Below are 27,800 nucleotides of genomic sequence, written 5' to 3'. Positions count from 1 at the left end.
AGGCTGCGTAAAGGAACAAAAAACCAAATTTCAGCATGCCTTATATTTAATTATTATTATTTTGACATAGTTTTTTAACATTTGAAAAAGAATAGTAAGGAGAGAGAAAGACAAAATAGATATTGACAATAGTATATAATAATTATCTGATGTTTGTTGTTTGGGTATTTTGCCTTGTTCTGTATCTCTGCTGACAGACGAAATATTGATCAATGAATCTGATAATATACAAGTTCTTTAAAAGTTAGTGTATTAGAAATGAACATAACGTGTTTTTTATACTTTAAACACCCTCAGTTTTCTTCTGAAATTATCAGATTGAAATGGAAATTATGGTTGATCCTGTTGATCTAGTTCAAATTATGTTTTCATTATATCCTTTGGAATAGATGAAATTGATATCAAACTCATTATATTTTGTCTGTATTATATTATTTGAGCTCCCTGTGTCTGGTCTTTCTCTGTCCTTACTATAGATTCTGTTGCATACAGATTTCTCAAGGCTATTTATAGCTTGCTTTTCTAATTTAATGTCATTATTCTCTTCCAAAAAGTATCTGAAGTTTCATTTTAATTTCCAAGTCTAGAAAAGCTTTTAGCAAAAAATGTCAAATGTCAAATTAGTTTCTTCCACAGAAGGTATAGAAGTTAAGTGTGTCTATTTCCATGACAAAGAGATCTTGAGGTAGTGGTTTTCCAAATGATTGATCTGAGCTGTTACCGAAACTCTAACTTTTATTAACTGTTGCCCATCATTATCTTTTATGATACCGTTGACATCACTAAGAACTTTTATTGGAAAATAAAGTCCTTGATATCAATATCTGAGCAGACCTGTTATGAGAAAATAGTGGGTTCAAACGGGTTATACAAGTTTCAGGGAACTTGTGAGATTTTATATCAAAGATGTCAAAGACAGCAAAAATGCCCCCAAATAAATAAAATCAAAGTGTAAGCATGCAACAATAGAACAGTTTGGATTGGAAGGAACTGGAGGTCCTGTAGCTCAACCTCTTGTCAAAGCAATTCCTGTCAGAGCAGATTGCTTGGAGACTCATCCTGTTAAGTTTTGCGTATCTTCCTGGATAGAGATTCCGGAGATTCTCTGCACAAAACATTCAAAAGCTGACATCCCACATAATGAAGAATTTTTTCCTAGTATACAACTGCTTGTAACATCTGTTTCTCTCTAATGCTGTGATGAAAGAGAATGATGTACAAGTTAGAAAATGTGTCGCGTTCAGGTATAAGGGAGAAGGGATATAGTTCTTTTTCTCTTCTTAATTTTTTTGGTCCCCCACATCAAACGTGATCGAAAAGACGAAAATAGGTTGACTTAAAACTGTGTTTTACCTATTAGCTAATGCAATTAATTTCCAGAATTGGTAAACCCTAGGGACTAGTAGTCTTCACTATCTGGGAACAAGAATTTTGATTTTGTGATATTGAAGAGTAAATTTATTCATATGAAGTATATTATAAAGGCATGTGCCCCACTCTGATTAAGTTAGTTATAAATTATTATATCATCACTATTGTAAATTTAAACAGTTTCACAAGTCATAGAAACAGAGAAAACTAACACACAAGACTGTGCCTAGTATTCAATCTGTGTGATAATTTTGGGGCCAGATTCTGCTTATTTGTATGCATGGTTTTTTTGGTATATAGCTTTATACCACTGTAGTTAACCATAACCATATGTGGTTTTAATCAATAGTGACGAAGTACAGAATTTAACTTGTGCTATTGTGTGGTTAGGTTAACTAAACTTTATGGCTTTCATGAAATAGGAAAAAAAGAATTAAAACATTTTTACAACTCATTTTTACACAGAATTATGACCTAATTATATTTTTTTATGCAGTGATTTTGGTCAGGGCACCATTACTGCTTTAGCAGGAAATACATCTGAATTTGCAGAATCCATAGGCACAGCATGTATTCACTTTGAAAATTAGTCAAACCATTTCACATTAATATTCATAAAAAATATTCAAAGGTCCTTTTTCCTGACTTCAAGTTTACTAATGGAAAATTGTACTTTTCAATATTAGCAGAATAAGTAGGGTCAGAGGCCAGTCACAGAATTCTGTGTGATAAGAAGTAATAAAAATAAGTCTATGAAAACTACAAAAGGGAATTGCTATTTAAATATTCTTTATGTATCCAATATAATATCCAGTAAAAGAACCACTTCCTTTTTTTCTGTGCATATACCAAAATTGCTTAGTCTCCATTTGCTTTTTGCTGATAAATAATGTTAACTCTTCACAAAAGGTGTATTGTCAACATCAGATGACAGGAATTTTCTTCAGAGAGATGGATTTGTTAACATATGAATATTTTAGAAACAAACTGGTGTGAATGTGATGGCTTCTTTTTATTTTCTAAATCCACTTAAAATATATAAAAAAAATAGAATTTCAATTTTTATTAGGTAACTTTTTTTTTTTTTTTTTTTTTACCATCAAACTATTTAGCAGAAACTAAGTATTTTAAAATAAGTTAATGACTTAAAGTTCAATTATATTCCCAGTCTGTGAAGGGAATCCCTCTGTTCTTCACCCCATTTTTTTCCCTTGTGGTTTTGGCATATATACTGTCTGACTGGATTGATTCCTTCTATTCAAGTAGTGGGCTGTAAAAGACCTGAGATGGTATGGACAGATGATGATTGTGTACTAAGTAAAATGTTTTACTGCTGTGGGATATAGTTACTAAATGAGAACTTCATTCAATGGGTAAACAAACTCTTCCTCTGGACATTTGTTTTATAACTTTGTTGGGTGCTGCTTTGTGTAAACTGCCCATGATTAAACTAGAAGATGAGAGGCAATTTGAAGGATCAACTTGGCTGTAAAAAGCAACCAGAGAGAGGGTAACAGGAGCAGATACTGCAGCCAAGTGAGAAAGATCTGAAACTTATAAATGGGAAGTTTTCTACAGGAGGTAAAGCAAACAGCATTTCTGCGCACTACACTGGAGAATCGAAAGGAGGTAATGGAATAACTGACGCTGTTTTATTAAAGAAGGGCTATTTTTAAACTTGTTATTTGAATGTTAACCTCAAACTACATTTTTCTGTCCAAGTTCTATAGACATAATAAAAGAGAAATAATAAGAGGGATGAAATATCCTAATTCAAATATGTTTCTTTTGTATGGTTTCAGAAAGACAGCTTATATTTTACTTTAAATAGTTAAGTATATATTTGCTTAAAATTGATACTTTCAATTTTATCACAGTCTGCTCTTTGCAATTTTTATTATTTTGCTTAGCGCAAAGCAGGAATTAAACCCATTTAAAAATTTTAAAGCTAGAGACAAAGATTAAAAGATACATTTAAAAACACATTGCTTAATTTTTTCCTCTCTCCTACCTTGACTGTCTGGGATTCCTGATACAGAACAGAGGCTTTGTCCCGCTGAAAATTGAAAGGAATCGATTTTTTTATTGGCTTGTTTATGTATTTTGCTCACATAGAATAGGATGTCATGTTTTGGGCCACTGCATTTTTTAGCTTAGGCATATGAAAATTAGAACTTGTCTGAATACATTTAATATGATTAATATGTCGATTTTTATTTAGCTTGAGAGTCATCATGAAAGTCCAAATGATACTAAAATCTCACAATTATCAAAAGGGTAACAGACCACATATTAATATCAGAAGCAATTAGCCTCTGATATCAAGAAAATTTTTTTTTTTTACCAAATTACTTGGCTTAATAGCAGTCATTTAAGAAGTTTTCCCTGGTAATGTATAATACAGACATATATCTTTGTGTTCAGGGTTGATTTAAGCAATTGTTTCCAGTTACTATGCTTATGAATCAGTTTATTAAAGAGCAACTGTAAGTATTGAGCTGACAATTAACAAGCTGAAAATGAATGTTGATGCAAAATGGAAAAAGTTAGCAACAGTATAATTGGGAAAGGAGAAAGATATTCCCCATATAAACTTTCTACTCAAATACTACTGATGAGCTGAAATTGTTTTGTGGCTTTTATCACAGTTCCACAAAGCTCTATACTTAGAGTAGTTGGATGATGGATGTTGGCAGATCTTTATTGGTAAAGTCTTGACATCATACCTGAGGTCATAAAACAGTGTCTTACCAACCGCTTGATCACCTTCTGGCTGATTTACTGGCCTGAATATGGGACCCATTCAAACCATTCTTCACAATGTTTTCATCCAGGCAAGATTGTCCTTTGCATATCTGAACAATTCATTTGGTTATATTTTTTTTGTTGTTTTTTTTTTTTTTGGTTTGGTTTGTTTTGGTTTGTTGTTTGTTTGTTTGTTTGTTTTTTTTTTCCTTTTAAAAGAATTCTAAAGCTTTTCCATATTCTGTGCATGAAAAACCATTCCTTCTGAATATTTGTCAAGATTACTTATTCTTATCTTAGGTGTCTCCAGGATCTCCAGCTTTCTCCATACTCCTTTTAACTTTCCTTTTAACTTTTATTCTGATAACTAACAATGTCAGAAATATAGAATAGAATCATAGAATTGCTGAGGTTAGAAGGGACCTTTAAGATCATCAAGCCCAACCATCAACCTACCCTGACAAGACCACTTCTAAACCATGTCCACAAGTACCACAAATACCCTTTTTTCAAACACCTCCAGGCGAATGGGTGGTGAATCCACCACCTCCCTGGGCAGCCTATTCCAATGTTTAATAACTCTTTCAGTGAAAAAATGTTTCCTAATATCCAATCTAAACCTCCCCTGACAGAACTTGAACCCATTTCCTCTTGTGCTATCACTTTTCACCAGGGAGGTCAGTCCCCACATCTCTACAACCTCCTTTCAGGTAGTTGTAGAGGCTGATAAGGTCTCCGCTCAGCCTCCTCTTCTCCAGTCTCTTCTCCTTTCTTCCACAATGGATTTGTGCATGAGAAGAGTTTCCTGCTTTTCTCTTCCCTTTTGTTTTTTCAGTCTCCCATCTTACTCCCGACTACCATTTACTCTAAGTATCTCTTCGTTGTATATTTTCACCAAACATTAGTTCACTCTGGAATGATATAGCAATGTGTTTTGTCTGCATATTGTAGTACCAACCTCGATCTGCAAAAATGTCTTTTTATTTCTTTTCTATCCCATTTATCTAGCATTCTCATCTTAACTGATGCTGAAACAAACATCCAAATGACACAACTGATTGTTATCAGGTTCTGATTGACTTTAATTTCTTGTGGCTCATTTAATATGAAGGACTTCTATCACTTCAGCTTATTATGACCATAGAACATAACTTTTTCTCCCTCTGATGTACATAAAGCTAAATTGTTCTAAAATCTCATAAGTATGCGTGGAGATGCTCGAGATTACCCCTTGCTTAGATCATCTTGATTTTTTAATGGGATAGTGAGACACTGTACACGTATATACCAAATTCTATAGCATTGTTGAGGAGTGATATGTTCCCTAAAAGCCTTTTGGATCATTCCTGTGGGGATAGAATAACAGAATAATTTAAACTAGAAAATACCTTTAAGATAATCAAGTCCAACTGTTAACCAAGCACTGCCAAGTCCACCACTAAACCATGTCCCTCAGCACCACATCAACACATCTTTTAAATACCTCCATGGATGGTGATTCAACCACTTCCCTGAGCAGCCTGTTCTGATTTTTGATAACACTTTTGGTGAAGAATTTTTTCCTAATATCTATCCTAAACCTCCCCTGGTGCAACTTGAGGCCATTTCCTCCTGTCCTATCGCTTGTTACTTGGGAGAAAAGACTGACCCCCACCTCACTACACCCTCCTTTCAGGTAGTTGTAGAGAGTGATAAGGTCTCCTCTCAGCCTCCTCTTCTCCAGGCTAAACAACCCCAGTTCCCTCAGCTGCTCCTCATAACACTTGTGTTCTAAACCCCTCACCAGCTTTGTAGTCTATATCTTGATTCTATTATAATTCATAGATTTATCCTGTAGCAAATGAGAGAAATTTACTTCATTTACTGACTTTGATTTCATTTAGTAATTATAGAAAAGATCATACTTTCTGTATGCTGCCAGAACAATCCTTTTCATCAATACTGTCTCTCCAACACTTTCCTTTTGAACTTCTGTTTCTCCAATCTACTTTTTTCAGTGCAGCAGAAAGTTTCCTGCCAAACATCTCACATTGCGGGTAAAAGGATGTCATGTCATTTTCTTTTACAGTATAGTAACTAGCACACAAGACATTTGATACGGCGTGTGGGAAGTTCATTTAAGTTAACTAATTAGTCAATAATTAGTCAATTAAAAAAATAAGTGAGGGGTTATAAATTGATTGTTTTACATTTCTCTGTAAAATATTTTCTTTGTTCTCTTTTCAGAATACTCTTTCAAGGAGCTCATGCTATTTCTTTTAAAGGATTCTGTGTCAAATTCAAATTTCTTCATGATTATTAAGTTACCAGTTACTCTTTAAATGATTTTTTGAGTTACACTATATGAATCTTTATTCAAACATTTCTGGTTGCTTTATGGAGTTTGAGAGTATTTAGTACCTGGCAAAAAGCACTTGGTACTTCACAAGCTAAACGGAATTAAATCCTTATGATTTTTCATGGTAGCTGAAAATGAACAACACCAAGCCATCGAGTTTCGTTGTTCTGAGCTGCTAGTGTAGAACTGTTAATGGCTATAAATACAAATTCAGCATCTTCAGCAAACACGGATTGTGAAGGAACAGCTGTTCGGCTTCAGTTTTAACATCCAGAAAAGGGTGAAGCTGTCTCTACAGTTTTCTTGTGCCAATTGAATGCTGGGATTTGGGTTATGGGAAAAGATTATTTAGATTGTCATCTTTGGGAAAGTCAGCAAATAGTGTGCCTTTTCAGTTTGTGGCTTTAAAAGGGACAAGTTAATGTTCCAGTAACAATCCCTGTGAGGCTGATACAGTCCATTGAAACTGGGGGCACTTGGTCACTTTGCAGAGTTACTTCAGGAGTAAGCTGTAATATTTGAGAAGTCTCTCTAAGGAATCAAGTACAAAGTAAGTGTAGTTCTTTAAATGGTCTCAGGTAGTGTGTGTGTGAGGGGCAGAGAATGACATATTTTTATTTTTTTTACCTGAAAGATACTAAGAGAATTATTGATTTTTCTTAATGTTTCATCTGATTAGTTCAAAGTTTATTATGTTTGAAATGTGTTTTCTAAATAAAAGAAGTGTCCTCCCTTTCTCCTGTGATTCTTTACTTTTTAGTAAACAATCAAGCTCCAGCGGTACAACGTGCCATTGATGTGGAATTATTTCAAAGGCTCTAGTACTTTCAACAGGAGCAAAAAGAAATAGTAAAAAAATGATATCTTTACTGTCTTATATTAGAATTTCAGGTATTATTTTAATTTCATGAACTTTTACAGTATTCAAAGTAAAAAAGATCAAAATCATTCATACTGTCTCCCTATGGCCAGAAGCCAGCTTTATTATTTTGAAGAAGACAGTGGCCTGGTCTTCAGTAAGTGAAAATATTTGCAATAAAAGATATGTATTTAATTGTTTTTTTCTTTAGCATTTATATAGGGGTTTATCGTGATATCCTTTTCTTCATTGAGAGAATTCTGAAATATAGACATCTATCATACTACAGTAGAAATAATTGGGCTGTTGGACAAATGAGTGGAACAGAACAAAACTGCTAGGGAACCTAAAAACATTGACATAATTCAAAAGACTGTAATATTAAAGAGTATGAAAATACACATATATAATATATTATAATACTCATAATAAACATAATTCAGTGCAGCAAACACCTTTTTATATTTCTGTTTTATTTCCTGCAGATATTTATTTAAACACATATGTATATTTTTCAGATATGTAGCTGGTAAGTGTAGCTGAAAAGTGCCAGAAAAATGGCTGCAGATTAGAAAATCCTGTGGTATTTGGCATAACAAGCACATCAGGACTGCAATCGTCATACATCTTCTTAATTACTTGCCATAATTGGGTTCCAGGGTTTATTTTTTTGATGTTGATATTCATCCAATGAGAATATTCAGAAGTCACCAAATTAATTAACAATTGCTTTGAACTACTGCAAATGAATTGTTGAAGAGTGTATAAAAAAGATTGACGATCGTGTTTGCTTCAACCCCCAGATATTAAAAATGCCTATCATCCCTCTGAAACATATTTGCCTTTAGATTTGAGACAGAAGACATACCAGGTTGTTGCATTAGCTTTGGTCAACCTTCTTAGATACTATGTGTGTTTCTCAGACTCGGACAGTAGTGGTAGGTCAGTCCACTGTAATTATTAAACATAATCCAGCATCACTCATTTAACTGTATGGTTTTCAAAATGTGTAACATTTTGACTCTAGAAAATCTGTGGATTTTTGTACTGTTATTCACATGTGAGGGAATAGACTGTTGCTAGGACAAGGACAAAAGTCAATGCTTCTGGGTGAAGTAACAAGGAACAGCGGAGGAACCCCTGAGTTTGTTCATGGTTGTGTGATGGTAAGCTCAGCCTTGAGGCAGAAAAAAAGTGAAGAACATGCCTAACTGCAGACACTAGATCTTGGCCATGTGATAGTTATACCTGGTAATGTATTTAAAGAGTTAAGCAGACACATCATTTCACAAATGTTATTTGAACCACTTGTTTTGTTTGCATTTGATTGAGAAAAACAATCTGGCAGAGTGCAGGGGAAAATGGAATCCAGTCTGAACAACACAAACAAGAACAATATATTAAAAGGAGGTTTTGAGTGGCAGAGTTAAAGGGATAATTCATACCTGATAGATACAAGGGAATCATGGTTGCTATTCAAAATGTTAGTAATGCACACAAAGAAGTACTTCTTGCCTGTAAGAGTGCCTGTTAATAGATTCAGCTGAACCTACACAATCTTGTTACCTGACACAGTGTAGTAGTCAGAGGGAACATCTGAGTCGATGCTGAGCTTTATTTAACACATTTACAAACTTATTGCTTTGCTCCGAAGTTCATGGTTTAATTCAGTCCAGAACAAGCAGCTGGATTTGCCTCAGGAAGAGTATAGCTCCTTCTTGAATAACACAGAGTATTTGGGAAACAGGCAAACATCAAAATATTCCTGTTTTCAAAAAAAATACTGTATGAAGGTTTATGTGACCTGTGTGCTCCTGTAGATGTTAATATTTGACTGTCTATAAGGTGCAGGTTAAGAAAACCAATAATATTAATGTTTTCTGAAAGTAATTGCTTTCTGGAAGAGTTCAGTAACTTTCTGGGACACTCAAGATTTTCTGGCCAGGGAGATTGAGGTGGAAAGCCAGCTCCCAGTGGAAGGTTACCGAGGTGAATCACTTGGGAGTTTTACCTCCTGTGGGTGACGCCACCTGGGACAAAGCAGTAGCTTCTGGTAGTCATGAGCTTTTTCAGCATCTATTTTTTTTTTTTTTTTCAACAAAAAAAAAGTTCATGGCCGTTATGTGTGAAGCAGGGGCTACTGGACTTATCCGACTGCTAGCCAGGTGCTGCCTCGTGTCCCTCCTGTGAGAATTCACGACGCTGACCCTCTGATTCAGAGTATTCTCAGGGAACATACGTCTTTATAAATATATAAAGAATACATTCTTATTATGTCTAAAATATATCCCTTTATGAAAATCATTCCGCGGCATGGAAAGCCTACCTATTTTCTATGCTTCAGTAGATGTGTGCAATACTTGGAATATCCAGATTTGAATTATATAAAATTGGAATGTGACTCATTGAAAAATACAAGATTGTTTGGTGATATCACCATTTCAGCTCACTAAAATTAAAGGAAGATTTTCTATTTATAACTATTATGCCTTCAGAAGATGTGTATTTTCCTTGAAAAATTATAAAATCACAAGAGTTAATTCATTCAAAAATAAAAAATTTAGATTCTTTTTTCTCAGCATACTTGTAAAGCACTTAGCACATTTTCAAGAAAACTTAGGAATAAGTTTTCTTCTTGCACCACTTGATGACTGGAGGACAGAACTGGCTTACTAGAACCTGGAAATTCACATTGTACTTTCTGTGGAAACATGTACTCATAATTTCTTTTCCCTGATTACCTGTTGGATCTAAGAAAGATCTAAATCCTTGTGATTTCCAAGATGCACTGTCAACTAATAATATACTGCTGTTCTCCACTATCCTAAATGTTGATCTCTGCCCATCTGGCTGAACACAGTCCAGAATTAATAGAATAAATTGGGAATGAACAATCCCCTTTCCAGTTCCTTCCCTCATCCACCAATTTGTAACTGTGGCAGAGGGAGAGTTTCTAATCTGACTGGAGCTTAAAAAAATGTGATGGGAAACATGTTCTGACAGTTTTGATAAAAGCAGTGCTGAGAATGCCCAAATTTAAATATAAGGAAGAGCACTCTCACAGTTGGTTTACTGTTTAGGTTTACTAAAACAAGAAGATTCTACCTAAAAGAATCAGCAGAAAAGCAGAAAAGGCTGGAGGCAAGTGGCTTGAGAAAACAAACTGAGAAGCAATTTAAAAAATGTTGTGTTTTATCCTAGTTTAGTTGATAGTCTTTGAAATTCCTCTCCAATCACAACTTTGAACAAGATAGATGAAGTAGGGGTATAAACAGAGCTTCCTCCTAAGTAATATTCTAGGTGTTATTTAATATATATGTATTAATCTATGAAAGTATACCCCCATTTATGGGAAGTGAAAACACTTCCTAAGGAACCATCAGGTAAGTTGTAAAAGAAATTTCCACTATGTGAGAAGAGGTTGACAGCGATGAACACACCAAGACAATTGACAATAAATACGTCAAAGCAAAGCTGTGCTTCAAAATTTACTGAAAAATGTATATAAAGATTCCATTCGGGTTTTAAAGATTAGGTGCGTTGAGTATTTTTCCAAACTTGAAGTGTTAACTTTAAATGGTAAAGTGCACTTCTAGATATTTGTATGAGGGATGCTATATTTTAGGTGATCATAAATACATACAGGATCACAGAACCAGAAGCTAGAAAGCCTTCAGTTTTAATTCTAGTTATGATTTTGACTTCATTCCTTACAGGTTCTTAGATAATTTTATTGAAGCAGTTTTACTGCACAGAAAGTAAGAAAGTAGCTGCCAATTTACATATTGGCATGGGATACTCCACATGGCTTAGTGGGGAAAAGGCAAAAACTGGCAAAGTGTCAAAGAGGTTTAGGAACTAAAGAACTTAGTAAAAGTCAACAGATTAAAGATCACAGAGGCTAAAGTGAGCAAAAATTTATCCCTTCAGGGACATTTGAATTATTCCTAGCTTTACTGTCCTTGTAGTCTCCACCCAGTCTCTTTCCTAGGTTAGGAGAAATGTTTTTGATTTCTTTCATCTTATCTGTTTTTTTCTGTGTTTCAGCTGACATAAAGCCACAGGCTAGTTGTTTGTTTATTCCCCTTTATTTCACAGAGCGGAGTGCTAAAACTGTAGAAGGCTACATAACTGCCTTGCAGTCTTACTGCCATTAATGGGAACCTTACACTCAATTACCACAATCTCCACAGAAAGTTTAATTAACTAACATAATGTGAAAAAAAAGTATTTAGTACGTAGATTGAGTGGAATAATAGTATTAAACACAGTAAGATATCTCTATTTTGCACTAGAATGAGGTAAAACCCAAATCATGAGAGGGGAAAAAATGATGCTTGAAACAACCTTGTGCCAGAAATAAATACTGCATTATTATTCCTGTCATTGGAAATAACTATGATAATGCATTCACCATTGATCTTTCTCAGTGGGACTCCAGCTCTGACTCATTGCTCATCTTAAATGGCTCAGTGAGTTGCAAGAGCTGTCAGTGCTTGCCCATTTAGTCTTACAATCTTTTGTGTACTCCATCTGCTGAACAGTACTAGCTACCTGCGGACTACCATTCACATGGACTCATGGTGAAGCAAGTCTGAAAAACAATATTGACTAAAATTTGTGTTTCATTTTTTTGTTTTGAAGTACTCACCAGTAAACTTTGGATTCCAAAAAAAGAAGAAACTATTTTCACATGGATGAGTAACTACCTTCGGAAAAATAAACCAAACCAGTAGTTAAAACACCTAGGAGTCAAAATAAAATTTATATAATTTCTGAATTCTTCTTCATTTGCCTTTAACTTACATGAATCTCTTCATTAAAATATACACATTTTCTTGTGATTTTAGTAACGCTCTTGATATTGTCCTGCACAGAATTCTTCTGTACAAGCTGTGCAGCTGTGGTATGAGCGGGTTCATGGTGCACTGGGTGAAGAAGTGGCTGAAGGGCTGGAGTGAATAGGGCTATGTTTTGCTTGTAACCAGTCACCAGCGGTGCTCCTCAGGGTTCAATTCTAGGGCCAGTTCTGTTCAACATATTTATCAACAATCTGGATGCACCAGTTGAAAGCTCCACTAATAAGTTTGCTGGTGATACCAAACTTAGAGGTGCCGTTGACTCTGTTGAGGAACAAGAGGCTTCACAGACGGATCCAGACAGACTGGACCATTGGGTTATGATTAATGGGATGAAGTTTAACAAGTCAAAATGCCATATTCTGCACCTAGGATGGAGTAACGCTAGACACAGGTATAAACTGGAAGAGGAGTGGCTGGAGAGCAGCCCTGCAGAAAGGGATCTTGGGGTGCCGGTTGGCAGAAAGCTCAGTAGCAGCTAGCAGTGTGCCCTGCCAGCCAGGAGGGCAAACAGCATCCTGGAGTTCATCAAACCCCACCTATTTTCAAAAAAGGAAAAAAGGAAGACCCAGGGAACTACAGGCCAGTCAGTCTCACCTCTGTGCCTGGCAAGGTCATGGAGCAGATCCTCCTGGAAACTCTGCTGAGGCACATGGAAAATAAGGAGGTGATTGGTAGCAGCCAACACGGCTTCACCAAGGGCCAGTCATGCCTGACAAATTTGGTGGCCTTCTGCGAGGGGGTTACAGAGGTAGTGAACAAGGGAGGAGCAACTGATGTCATCTACCTGGTTTTGTGCAAAGCGTTTGATGCTGTCTCACACGATATCCTTGTCTCTAAATTGGAGAGACATGGATTCAATAGATGGATCACTCGGTGGATGAAGATCTGGCTGGATGGTCGCACTCAAAGGGTTGCGGTCAATGGCTCAATTCTTCACTGATATTTTATGGTGTTATAACAACCCTGGACTGTAGAAACCATCCTTGGGTCAGGGAAGAGAAAGGACTAGGTAATGTGAACTCGTAGGAACATAAAGCTCTAGAGTATGAAATGGGTCAGAGAGTAGTAAAATTTCACAACATCTTAATTCAATGCAGAATTAGTCCAGTAATAGCTTTCAGCAGTCATACAGGTGTCTTCTTTATGCAACTTTATGCAACTTTTTTTTATCCTACATCTGGGTCGGGGCAATCCCAAGCACAAATACAGGCTGTGCAGAGAAAGGATCAAGAGCAGTGCTGAGGAAAAACACCTGGGGGTGATGATTAATGAGAAGCTCAGCATGAGCCAGCAATGTGCAATTGCAGCCCAGAAGGCCAACCGTATCCTGGGCTGCATCAAAAGAAGTGTGGCCAGCAGGTCAAGGGAGGTGATTCTGCCCCTCTATTCCACTCTCATGAGACCCCACCTGGAGTACTGCATCCAGCTCTGGAGTCCTCAACATAAGAAGGACATGGACTTGCTGGAGAGTGTCCAGAGGAGAGCCACGAGGATGATCTGAGGGCTGGAGCACCTCTCCTATGAGGAGAGGCTGAGAGAGTTGGGGCTGTTCAGCCTGGAGAAGAGAAGGCTCCGGGGAGATCTTATTGTGGCCTTCCAGTACCTAAAGGGCCTACAGGAGAGCTGTGGAAGGATTTTTTACAAGAGCGTGTAGTGAGAGGATGAGGGGGAGTGGCTTTAAACTGGAAGCGGGGAGAACTAAATTAGATATTAGGAAGAAATTTTTCACTCTGAGGGTGGTGAGGCACTGGCCCAGGTTGCCCAGAGAAGCTGTGGATGCCCCATCCCTGGTGGTGTTCAAGGCTAGGGTGGATAGGGTTTTGAGAAACCTGGTCTAGTGGGAGGTGTCCTTGCCCAGGGCAGGGGGGTTGGAACTCTAGCCATTCTATGATTCTATGAAACATAGTCTAACTAGCCAGCCAAAAGAGGTGATTATCTGCTGTATTCAGCATTGGTGCAGCCTCACCTTGAGTGCTGTGTGCATTTCTGGGCCTCACAGTTTAAGAAAAATATGAAGGTCCTTGAACGCATCCAGAAAAAGGCAACAAGGCTGGAAGGAATGTCCTATGAGGTGTGGCTAAGGACTTTGGCTTTGTCTAGTTTGGAGAAAAAGACGCTGAGGGACAACCTCATTGCTCTCTATAGCTTCCTGGGGAGGCAACTTGGAGAGGGAGGTGCCAAGCTTTTCTCCCTGGTACACAGTGATAGAACACACGGGAATGGTTCAAAGCTGCACCAGAGGAGGTTAGACTGGACATTAGGAAGCATTTCTTTACCAAGAGGGTGGTCAAACACTGGAAGAGACTTCCTGGAGAGGTGGTCGATGCCCCAAGCCTGTCAGAGTTTAACAGGCATTTGGACAATGCCCTTAATAACCTGCTTTTACTTGGTCTTCTACTTGTTTTTCCCTGAACCGGTCAGGCTTTGGACTAGGTGATTGTTGTAGGTCCCTTCCAAGTGAAATGCTGTATTCTAGCCTAGTCTAGTCTATAGAAAAAAATCTGGGATTTTTGTTCATTCTTGCATACAACCTCTTGAAAATAAATAGCTGAGCTTTTGAAGTATGTACACACATTGCTAGGTTAAATGGCTTCAGTAGTAAAGTACATGTATAGTAAATGAAATTTATAGCCTGTTTTAAGTCATGTGACCCTACTGGTCTTCCAGGTTCTTGGTTGTTTACACAGCAGTTCCAATGGAAATGTGATAGATGTATTCCTTTTTTTTTTCAAATTATACTTTTCACAAAGTAGTTATCTGATTTCTTTTTTTTCCCCTGATTCATTTTCTCAGATAATTCCCAGATTCTTTTGCCATTCCTAACAAACATATCTTCATAATTTACAAAACAGAGTCATTTACAAACCAGTGTATAGTTTTAGTAACTATATAGATAGTACTTGTAACCATGTACTACTACATCGTAGTAGTACCTCAGTAGGGTCAGGGAGGAGAAAAATAGTCTGAATAGATATTAAAAAAAAAAAAAAAAGTATGATAATTTATTTTTGCTTTAAAAAGTGCATATAGAGTAAAAATATGACCTTGTGGAAACAGTCTGTAAAAGTTTTGATATTGGCTTAAAAAACAGCTGGTTTTATTGAGGGTATATAAAATGTATGCTGCCAGAGTCGGAGTGATTGAGTGATTGGCTAAAATTTCTATTATGAAAATGAGACTACATTGCAGTGTTCTACATGCTCCAACTGCATTATTGGTAGACAAACAAAGAAAGAAGGGCAGCTCCAGCAGACTCAAATAAACAAAAATCAAAATACATCACTGTTGCACCTAGTGTAAAGGCAGGTCTGTGACTATGACTGTCGCTGGGAAGGTACAGGAGGATTCAGACACATGAGCCAGGCAATGAAGACCAGATTAAAATGTTTTGAGACTGCTACCAGGTATAAAATCAGAGATAAGATCAGGTTACACACCAGAGGATATATCCATACTGGCCACCACTCAGTGACTTTAGCTACCCGGGCACTCTGACTCATTTTTCTTTACTGTGAAACTAGAATGGTACTTTGCATCACTTCAAGGCACAGTCTGAGAGTTTGAACAGGTGAGGAGCCTCTCATAGTGCAGTAGGTAGTTTACATCTGACTACCCTAATTCTGTGAATAAGAGGCATTGATATGGGTTGTTTGACACCGAGGCCAAAGCTGTGGAGTTGCTAGCACACATGTAGCTGGAGAAGTTAATGCTCTGGGCACATACCATAGCCAAGAACTATGCTGAACTGAAGACAGAGAAAGCAAACTGAGAGCCTGATCATAAGGCAAGAGAAGTGTGACAAGGCCAAGAACGAGTTAAGAAGTTGGGGCAGCACCAAGGTCAACGGGATGGTTGGGACATCTCAGAAATGGATGTCAGACAGCAGTAACCACCAGTGGAGATCATAGATCCAGAACTGATGTACCTCAGAAACTTCACAGGCACTGGGATAGCTTAGTGAATTCGTGAATTTCTCCTGCATACATAACTCAGGAGATAATTCTCCAGAAATTCACTTTTACATATCGTGTACATAAAAATCACAGGTGTTAAAAATAGGAATCAAATTCAAAAAAAAGACAGGATCTGGTTAATCATGAAAAAGTGTTAGGAACTGATAACAAGTTTCTCTGGATCAGGAATTTATTCTTATCTTTTAAGACTAATTTCAATTTGACATAATAAAAATGTAGAGACATTAGTTACAGTTAATTCACATTCTATCTTCTAACAGAAAAGAGAAGCCTTAAAGTGGGATGATTTCTTAGCTGTGCTGCAGATAAGGTTAAAAAATGAAGAAAGAATAGCACAGGTGAAAGCACACAACCTACAGAAATAAATTTAGTAACATATCTAATTAGTGTAAGGTACTAATTGAAAATTGAATTCCTGTTATTGTAAATTTGAATCTACCTTGTTTCTCAGTACATACTTAATCTGAGATAACACTAAATTTCCCCTCTAAAGCATTCTATATCAAGTTAAACCCCAAAAATTACATTTTATAGTGGTAAAATTAAAACTTGTGGATACAATAATAATCTGGGCAATGCTGTGGATGCTTACATTGCATACACTAAATATTAAGCTAAAGTAATCCTTCCCACATAATACAGCTTTCTCAGACATAACAAAAAATATAGTATTACTGAATTAATAATCATATTAATTGGCATGTACAGCTGTGGGAGCCCTGATATTGAATTCATTTAGCACAGATTAAGACAGACATGGCAATCCAAACCTTTACTTGTCATTAGAACTTGGTGCTTAAGGAGTCAGGTGCATTTTGTCCCCCAAAAGGCCTTGTTTTACTGTTTTCAGTAGCATTTATCATCAAAGCTGGACTAGTCTTGGTGTTTCATTAGCAACTTCAGGTGTTCAAACCTCTAGGAAAAAAACGTTCCTTGCAGAACAAGATTCTTAGAATTAATCCCAAACCTCTGAATACGAAATTCAATGAATAACACATTAAGACTTTTACACTTGTGCCTTCATGGGAGGTTTTTAAATGCAGAAATTATAACATTATTTTAAACTTTAAATAATCATACAAGCTATATTGAGACAGCAATATCTAATACAAACAGAAATCGAATGTAACTTCTTTCTGTGTTTTTTACAGTAAAGTACATTAGCATCATTGTATTTAAAAGCTGTGTTTTTATACAAGCAGTTTTCATTGTCCTGTTATAATAGTTAAGATTTGTTCTGCACTATAAAGATTTAAGTGTTGGTATAATTTCTGTTATATATACATTTAAAAAAAAAATCCCTTAAAGAAAACCCTTCTTTGTAATGTAACAAATCTAATCAAAGGACAGTATAATAAATCACTAAATACTTCTGTCCAATACAATCTACTAATCAATTAACATTCAAATTGCATTATGACACCATAACATTACTTAGGGCCCTGTTTGTCATTTATGTTAGGAAATACATTTATGTTTAATTTATATCACACTGATTTCACTTATAACTGTAAACTTAAAATCTGTTGATTTCTGTATAACTCTTGTGGATTATAGGAGTGATTTATGACCGGGAAAAGTGTAACTTTTTTTCAAAATCAACCTTTTTAGCTAGACCCATTTATCCATTTATAGGTTGCAGCAATCTAGGCTGGGAGTAATTTACTTTTAACCACTTAAATTAAGTCATTTAGTCTTACCTAGCAGTTCAGATCATTCTATGCCAATAGAGAGTGAAAAGGGCATTGCCATGGACATTGGAATACATTGATGTCTGAAGTTTTATGTAGGATAAGTAACCCCCTTACAAAAGACACCTTATTTGTGATAGCTAAAGCTGAGTGGAATTAATCCCCACCTTTGTGATGCCTTGGATCTAGAAATCACTTACCTTCTTCTAGGAAATTCCATAAAAAGTGTAAACTGACAGTGATTTGAAAGAATTTGTCTTTAGTATAAATGTTGGAAATTATGAAGTTATTATAGGATTTTCAGCTACTTTTTGATAATTTACCAACTTTCTAAACCAAACTTAAAACATTAATTAGCTCTTTAGATCCTTGTCTAAATCCTTGTCTAAATAAATAGTTGTTCAGGTATTTATTAAAATAGCCCAGTCGTCTCCCTTTAAATAGCACTGCCTTAATCTCCTCAGTCATCTTCTTGCTGCTTCTTTAGTTTCATACGTCTGTTCTAGCTTCCACAAACAGTTCACCAAATTTGAGTATGGGTTTCTAGTAAAATATGGATAAGAACAGAACAGCAACAGGATTTTGAGTGTTAGAGAACTGGAGAATTTAGAGAACTTGAGAATTTTACTTTTCCAGATTTGAGGTGTTTTACATAAGCATGGATTCAAATGACATTTGAGTCCATAGGTCTTAACCCAGTTGTACTCAACCCAGTTGTACTTAACCTGTTTGTATTAATGGCTGTCAACACTGTCCTAAAAAAATCTGCTTGAATAAAAGACTGGGTTTTTCTTTGCCAAAGAAAAAAGGAAGATAAAATAAAAATCCATTATTCAATATCAGATGAACAACAATCACGCCTCCACACAAGAGCAGAGAAATTTTACTTTCGTGTTGCTACCTTGTGAGGTCTTTCTGTTTTGTAATGTTGGGACGTATGGATGTCAAGTCCTGCATGCTTCTTGAAACATTATTTAAACCATACAAAAAAATTTGATTTTGCAAAAATGGCTGGGGATTTCAAAAACAGTGTCTTTTTAAGGAAAAATCTGGGTCTAATTTTGTTAAATACTGCAGACTCTGTAAGCTTCTCTGGAATATTCATAACCTTCCATTCTTGACCTCCCAATCCTTTTATCCCATGCAGCCGACCTCCCCCTCCACTCCTACGGTCTGTCACCACCCCTTTCCTCCTACACAGCTCTGTTTAATTTAATGGGTCAGAATTCTTTTAATGAGTCTCTTATCAGACTTTTCACTTCTTTCTGTGCTCAGAACCTGAGACGCAGTGCATTCCTCTTATCTTTTTATCTTTGCTAGGGATTCAGCTAATGTCTTATTATACTTCTGGGCATCATCTGACTCTATCTAAGATGTATCAGCTGCACTGCAGACAGCTTGAGGCTAAATTCATTGCCCAGCCATACCCCTGACTTGCTGGTATGTAACTGGTCTGAACACAGGACAATATTACTGGGCAACAGCAGTGAGAAAAAAAAATCCAGAGGCTTTCTGCACATTGTGAGACACTAAAGAACTTACATACAATATGAATGTACCTCAGTGGCCTTTTTTTATCGTTCTTTTTTTTACCAGCCTTTTTTTACCTTCCTCTGTTCCCATTCAGTATCACCCACACCGACAAAGCAGGGTGGTTTGGCAAGTCTTGCTTGAAAGTCCCTGTGGACACGCTGCAAGGATAGATGGGATCTGTGGTGGAATACTTTTTCTTTGAACATTTTGATAAACCCTTTTAGCAGACAGTCAAAGTAAACATTAATGAAGGTAACACATGAACTAAAGTAGGAAACGTGCAAAACAAAAGAATAAATATTATTGTATTGTAATCTGTTTCTCTCTCCCTTCATCTTTTTACTCTCTAATTTGGCATGACATCATACATAGTATTCAGACAGTTTACTTTATTTAACAGTTAAGTTCCATCTATAAACTAAAACCAAATACCACTGTATCACACACTTCAATTTCAGGGCCTTTTTGTTTTAGCATAGAACTTAAGTAACAAAAAACAAGCTGGCCACGTTTCCCACTGGGCTATACTTCCCCAAAACCTTTTATTTGCACTTCTGATATTTCTATTGAATAAAGAACGTGGGGGGTGATTAACATAACCACAACGTAGCCACCTGCTGTGGTAGACCTGTGTTAGTGAGAAACGCTCTCCATCAAACGATAACCTCTTCAAGGGTCTAGCCGGGCCAGGATACTAATGGAGGGGCTTGAAATTATTCTCTTAAATCAATGTTGTGTCATTTGTCAGTTGAAGACCTCGTGGCAGCTTGTAACTCATTACTATGTCAGTTTAGTGCTCAATGGCACTAAAAGAAACAAACTAAACGTGCTGCATACTTTTTATGCCATACCTGACACTTGGGGAAGAGCTTAAGAAGGAATAACCAGTTGTAATGGAAAAGGAGCATGGTTTTCTTTCTGAATTTGCGGAAGCCATCCAAGGTCTATTGTGCAGAAAGTTACGCAAACTTGTTAACATTTTATTTAGATTTAAACATGTTAATGATGTTAATATTTTTTTAATTTAACATGTTTAATGATATTAATATTCGATCCAAATATATAATGATGATTTTACTCTGGAAAAGATTGCCAGGACAACCATTGCAATAAATGGACTCAGTCTAAATTCACGGCTTGTTGTCTTAGAAGCAGTGTGAGCTACATATGCACATGGAGAGTTGAGCAGACTTTTACTTGAGATAATACAAAATTAGGGTAAAACAATATCTAATAGAGTGTGATAAAATATGTTTTTTTTCAAGGACAGGGTATTCCAGTTTTATTCTTGGTCACACAGTAGCACCTGTCACAACGTGCTTGTTGCTCTGGCAAACACAAAATGGGAGAAGAAAACAGGGCTTTTTAGTTAAGCATATAAACTTAGTAATCCACAAGCAAAGAATACAAGTCCATAGCACTTCTCAAGTTCAATTTAAGTACATGGTTTACTAATCCTTCTAACTTTCCTTTACTACTTCAGATTAAACTTTATTGACACATAAATGTAGTTTTACATAGAAAGCAGGTTTGTCAAGATATGATAAAGACAGTATCTGAAATGACACATGAATAAGGTTAATATTCTTGACAGCAATTTTGCAGGTGGTGGTAGGAGCTGTAAGCAAAACTGGTAATTGTTAGTAGCAATATTTTGCTGAATTATAATTGTATTCCCCATAAATAGCCATTTGGTGAAATCACCAAATAAGTAAAAGATCTGAAAACTGTTCAAAATGAGGCAGGAAAAGTTTTATCCATTGGGGAGAAAAAAAAGGCTCTATTGAAGAGGAATTTTATCTATTTGCCTTTCTATCCCTTAAAAAATTCCTTTTAAACATTTTGGATCTTGTCCTAGTATTTATTGTCTCACAGTGAAATTGATTCTCAGCCACCAAGCAGAATAAGATACATAAAAACTGTAATTTCACTTTGCATAAGCTATGGATTACTCTTACCCATTTAGCACTCTGAAAGGTAATAAAATAATAAACTACAGTCTCTCATATCACCTCACAGTTGGCATAGTGACAAGTATCAGGAAGACTGGCTTTGTGCAACTATTTCAATAGAAAAACTTTATCTGGGTTGCTGTGCCTTATTTTTCTTCACTTAATTCTGCATAGAAGCTGTGGTTATTACCTTCATGCACTTCTATTGACCTGCTGAAGTTTCTTTCTTAGTCAATTATGAGACATTAACATTTTTTCAAAAGGAATTAAGAGAACGACAGTACTGGATTACTGCAACTCATTTCAGTCTGTATCTGTATGGCAACAGAGGCAGTTTGCTGTTCCGTTCAGTCAATCTGCTTTCATGCAGAATACTTTATTTCAGTCTATAGAGGTTCTAAACCAAAAACCTTAGAGGTTTTTATTTAGACAATTTGGGCTATACCTGTCTGGAACTGGTCTGTATTAACAATACTTTTTTATAAAGACTTACTTGTTTGTTAAAAGAAAAAAAGGAGAAAAAACAAAACCACAAACAAATAATAAAATTTTCTCCAAACAAACATACTTACTCGATATGATATCAGAAAGTTTTCTAGTTTGTTTCAAAGGTAGAAGACTAACGTGGAGGGTTATTTAAAATGTTTCATTTCCTTAAATGGAATTTGGAAGGATAGTTGTACAAAAGGAAAAAAAAAAAAAAAAAAGAAAAAAAAAAAAAAAAAGAGAAATTGAACCAAGCAGAAAATAGAAGGAGTTTATCTTGTTTAGTCGTCCATTTTCCTGACCAAAAAGAAAGTGTGTGAATACAAAATAAAAATGGGTTGAGGTTGATATTTCTGAACCTTTAGTTCAATCTAAAGTAAATATTAAATAGAACTCTTATTTTATGTGGAAGAGTTCAAACAAAAGTAAACCTGGCAAATTGCTGGTTTTGTTGGTTGGGTTTTTTTTTGTTTGTTTAGGTTTATTTTTGTTTTGGTTTGGTATTTCTTTTTTTTTTTTAAATTTTGGTTAAATCATATTTCCAGAAAAAATAATCTCTAAAGGAAAAATTCAGAACTGTCCAGTGGACTGGGTGAATATCATACTGTAACTACAAATTGTTAATTATTTACATTGTCACCTTCCAGTTATTTGCAATACTAACTCCCCAAATATTCAATCTCTTATTTACTCTGCCATTTGATCTCTCATTAAAAATAAAAAAAAAAAAAAAGAAAAAAAAGGAAATTCACCTATCTTTGCAAATTCTCCCCATTAATTTCTGTTGAGAATTCATCTCAAATCAGCCTTACCAGAAAAAAAATTAACTTAGATCAATGTAAGATGAAATGTATGCAAATGTTTTATGTTACCAAGAACCGGCTTGAAAGGAAAGGTACGTGAAATCTTTCCAGTTAAATCTTTGTTTTCCTATATCGTAGTGAAAATAATCCCTTTGACTTTGAAACATACCTTTCAATTATGTGTTTCTAAAATAATTTTATCACTTACTACTCTTGCAAAACATTTGCTTTGAAAGCTGATTATGCTGCAGAAATAAATATCCAGAGAAGACTGAGGAGGGGGAGAAGCGCCTCGGTTCACATCCTATTCGGTATTAGTGTGTTCAGTGAGTTAATGGAAAAGCTTATACTAATGGTACACTATAAATTAGTACATCTGCAATAAAAGAACTAGTTTCACATTTTAATCTCTTGGGAGCTGTTCTGTAAATGTATTTCTATCTTAGGTACTGGTAAGTTCACTGAGGTACACTATAGGACTCATGCTCCAGTAAACTGATGAAAGATGTAAATGCAAGAACAGCATTAAAGTTATGTCTGGTGGCAGTACAAATGAAAGTCTCTCAGTATTCTCTTGTAACCTGCTCTGGAGTTTGTAACTCTACTGTGAAATGGGCACTGGACTAAAGAATGTACTACACAAGTATGCAGGAAAAAAATATTTTCTTTAGTTCATTGGAACTACCTTAGTAGAATTTGACTTTTAGGCTTGTCAGGGAACAGAAGTGATCTGTTTTGATTCTGGAAGGGAAAACCGTTGATCTGATATACATATAGGAAATACGTGATGTTCAATACTCAGATTAGCTACTTCCTGGCAAATCCTGAGTTAACATGTTTTTATAAATATATGTGTTTACATATACATACACAAAAATATTTTTAGTATACATTATCAATAATCTCAGTCAGAGCTATAACTAGTGTAAACTGTCTAATTTCCACTACAAAAAATAGTAATCTGGCACAATTTATACTACTTCGCAACTCTTGCTGAGAAAATGAAATTAAATATAGTCTTAACATTAGATTTACAGTCTTTTCAATTCTTACTAATTATTTACAATGAAATCTATGCATTAACTTTTTGAGAGGGGGAACGTGTGACTGCCAATATGTGGAGGCCTAATTGTCTTCATATTACCTAATGAATAAGAGAGAAATTCAGCTGATATCAACAGAGTTTCACATTTGTATGAAAAACATTTGAACCAAAAGAAACCATTTTATGTGGCTTATTAAGAAAACCTTTATTACCATCCATTCTCCTCCTGTGGCTGTGGAAAGAAACTAGGTGTGTACAAATTGCAGGAAAGCAAGAATTGCAGAATACTCCCACAAAAACCCTTGTGTTGCCACGCATGAAAAAAAAATGCATTCATGGAAATACAAGAAGCCGTCAAGCAAAGCAAGCTCGTGAAACCGTTCTCATTTCCAGTCCAGGTGGGAACCTAGAAAACATGTATTTTCCAGGGCAGAAGATATTTGACTATTCATAAGAATGAGTATTAGTTGTTAGAGTAGTGTCTGCCGGAAATAGCTGCTCCTGTTCCCATTCTGGACATACTGAGAAACATCTAATACCATGTGGATGGCAGATCATACCATTGTGCTGTTGAATATAACTCTTGATGCAATGAACTTGGATTGTACTAAGGATGTTTTGATATACAAAGTTCATTTAGATTTACAATGCACTGTATCTATCAGCGTAATGTCTCTCAGTCACACCATATCCCTCAGTTTCAGCATAATCTCTGTGTTAAAATTCTGTAAGTTTAATTCTTGAAAATTCTACTTCCAAATTAAATTTTACTTGCTTCGGTAACTTCAGCTATCAGATCTGGTAAAGAAATTATTTAGCCGCTCTTAAATTTCAATTGTACTCTTGCAGAAACACATACTTCATTTGTTTTCTCATCCTAAATACAGAGGAGAAATCTATTTCTTTTACGTAATAGAGAAAATAACATCCACATATTAATGAAACTAGGTTTGTTTATCAATTGCTTAAAACAACAAGAAAATACAAAATGGATTGCCATGTCATGCCACATAAAAGCCACTAAGTCTTTGGGCATTGATATCTGATGTAAAGAAGAAAAGTTAACCTACTGTATTTTTCCTATTCACTGCCCTGCGTTTGTGTACTCAAGCAGGCATATGTGTGCTCAAACCAAGGATGTTAGTGCATAGAACAGTGCAGTTAGGCAAGTAATTAACAGTTGTTTGCAAAAAATTTCCATACTCTTCAGAGGGATTAGGAGGAGCAGACAACCCATATAAAACTCATCTATGAAAGCATGTTAGACGTCAACTTCTGTGGCTAACTCTGAGAGAAATCTTGTTTTCCTGCATATACTCTACAGAACACACAGAAGGACTGGAGGCATCTTCTATTGGTTTCAGTGAAGCTTGACCTGAGGTCTCAGTTTGTTGATGTGGCTGGGGCTCATGCTGAATGTGATGGTGTTCAATGCCGTTGGTACAGAGCTTTAAAACATATGGAAACATTCTAGGTGTTGCTTATCAAACTGCTGTGCCACGCATTAATTTGGAAAATCAAGTGATTGCATACTCTACTAATTCTCATATGTTACTCGTGGAATTTTAAAAAAATTCAAAAGGAGCCCCAAAAGCCACTTGACTTACAGATTTCATCCAGATATTGATTTCTTTCAGAGGATTATATTTAGGGAAGGTGTAAGTAAATATTTAATACTTTATTGTTATTTAAAGAGGGATATGTTATCTTTCTGTGAAGAGAGATCTTTATTGCCAACAGACTTTCTTTTTTTGTTTTGTATATAATTCTGTATATATTCTATAGGTCCCCCTGGCGGCCAAGAAGGCGAATGGCATCCTGGGGTGCATCAAGAAGAGTGTGGCCAGCAGGTCGAGGGAGGTCATCCTCCCCCTCTACTCTGCCCTGGTGAGACCGCATCTGGAGTACTGTGTCCAGTTCTGGGCTCCCCAGTTCAAGAAAGACAGGGAACTGCTTGAGAGGGTCCAGCAAAGGGCAACAAAGATGATTAGGGGACTGGAGCACCTTTCTTATGAGGAAAGGCTGAGGGACTTGGGTCTCTTTAGTCTAGAGAAAAGAAGATCGAGGGGGGATCTTATTAATACTTACAAATACTTAATGGGAGGATGCCAGGGGGATGGGAGTAGTCTTTTTTCAGTGGCGCCCAGTGATAGGACGAGGGGTAATGGGCATAAACTTGAACATAGGAAGTTCCATCTTAACATGAGAAGGAACTTCTTTACTTTGAGGGTAGTGGAGCACTGGCACAGGCTGCCCAGAGAGGTGATGGAGTCTCCCACTCTGGAGACATTCCAAACTGCCTGGACGCTGTCCTGTACAACCTGTTGTAGGTGACCCTGCTCTGGAGGGGGGGTTGGACTAGATGATCTCCAGAGGTCCCTTCCAACCCTAACCATTCTGTAATTCTGTGAAACAGACCCTTCTACAATTGTTTAATTTGGCTTGCATTTTCGTAGATAAAACCATAGAATCATAGAATTATTTTGGTTGGAAGAGACCTTTAAGGCGATCAAGTCCAACAGTTAACCTAGCATTATCAAGTACACCACTAAACCATGTCCCTCAGATATTATATTTCAAAGTTTGTCATCAGTAGTGTTACAGACTATTAAGAATAAGTTAATTAATTCTATTTTTCCCAAAAGGTAGAATCTTAAAATTCTGAAAACCAAAAACAGTTGATGTAGATTTCTTCAGCTTTTTCAGTTTTGGATATCACCTATATAATTATTTTATGGAATTTTGAAATGTTTGACATTTTTACTTACATGGTTACATGCTTTGAGGAAGATAAGTATTTCGTTATTTTAAATGGAATCACAGAACAAGTTAAGCCAAGAGGACAAAAGTTAATCTCTTTATATAGATGTTATTTTTCTCCTATGCTAACTAGAAATGTTTTCAGAAGCAATGTGACTGTTAAAGAGTTCAGTAACAGTACAATTTCAAGTGTATTCATTACTGTTACCAGAACATTGTTATTGTGGAAAATAAAATGCAGCTTATTTTTGATTCTAAAAATCTGACTGGGAACGGCATATAGTAATGACATATGCATAAAATTGCCAAAGGAAAGAACCACAAAGACCCTTGCAGTAATGCAATGATACCAGGGAAAACTCAAAAATATGTAACCACAAAAACATAATAAGTTTTTTTTGAAATAAGCCATAGCATCAGCTTTCACTATATTGTCTTAAAAGAGGGCATTGGGCTGCTTTTCAAGGGACAAAGACAAAAGAATAATTTTGCTCCAGGAAGCATTTTTCTTAAAAATAAATAATTGATTAAATGATGTGATATGATCCCAAAGCAATTCTCTGTGAAATTCACCAGTGTTTTAAGTCTTTCCTGGAAGTGTGTGAGCTCTGCTGAGAGCACCCCCTAGAATACTGTCCGAGACAGGCGAGAGGAGAAGCACGTAGGGAGCCAAAAGCATGTTGTTATTTGGGGACCCTGCAGAAAGGAGGCAAGTTTGCTTGTAACAAGGAGACAAACTTCAGAGTAATGGAAAAGAGCCTTTTCTGGACAACTGTGGGAATGGATAGGAAGGGGGGGAAAATCATGATTTGTTTCCTAACCTAGAAAGCCCTTCAAAAGCTGAGGGGCTGAAAAGCCAGGCAACAGGACAGAGTGGGACAACAAAGTCCACCCTACAAGGATACCACTGGAAAGGTCAGACTCTTGTTCAAACCCATTGTCTACTCTGTCTCACTCAGTACACTTGCTCTACTCTTTTCTAGTTTTATTATTCTGCATCTAAAATCTTTGGCTTTGGAGACCAAAACCCTGATACACTTATTTTAAGGAATCAGGTGGAGACTTTAACCTCAAGGTTCTTGGTCTATGTAGGATGCCTTCACATGAATGTCTTGGTTTATAGGGGAACAAAGTACAGCTTATATTAGTTACTGTCAGAGCTTCATAGGATCAGACCTAATCTTATTGCACCAGAAAGGGATAACGAATCAATAAACCAGACTTATAGATCAGATCCTCTAATGGGTATTCATGGTAATATCACTGACACAATATGATGCTTCTGTTTTGTAAATAACAACTCAAATGACACTACTATTTGTTGAATGGTTGAACAAAACATCTATTTTGTATTTCAAGCCACTATCTAATAATTTCCAAC

This window comes from Charadrius vociferus, unplaced genomic scaffold (genome assembly GCF_000708025.1).
Source record: "Charadrius vociferus isolate BGI_N301 unplaced genomic scaffold, ASM70802v2 scaffold244, whole genome shotgun sequence".
Taxonomy (NCBI): Eukaryota; Metazoa; Chordata; class Aves; order Charadriiformes; family Charadriidae; genus Charadrius; species Charadrius vociferus.
This window is presented reverse-complemented; position numbering follows the sequence as displayed.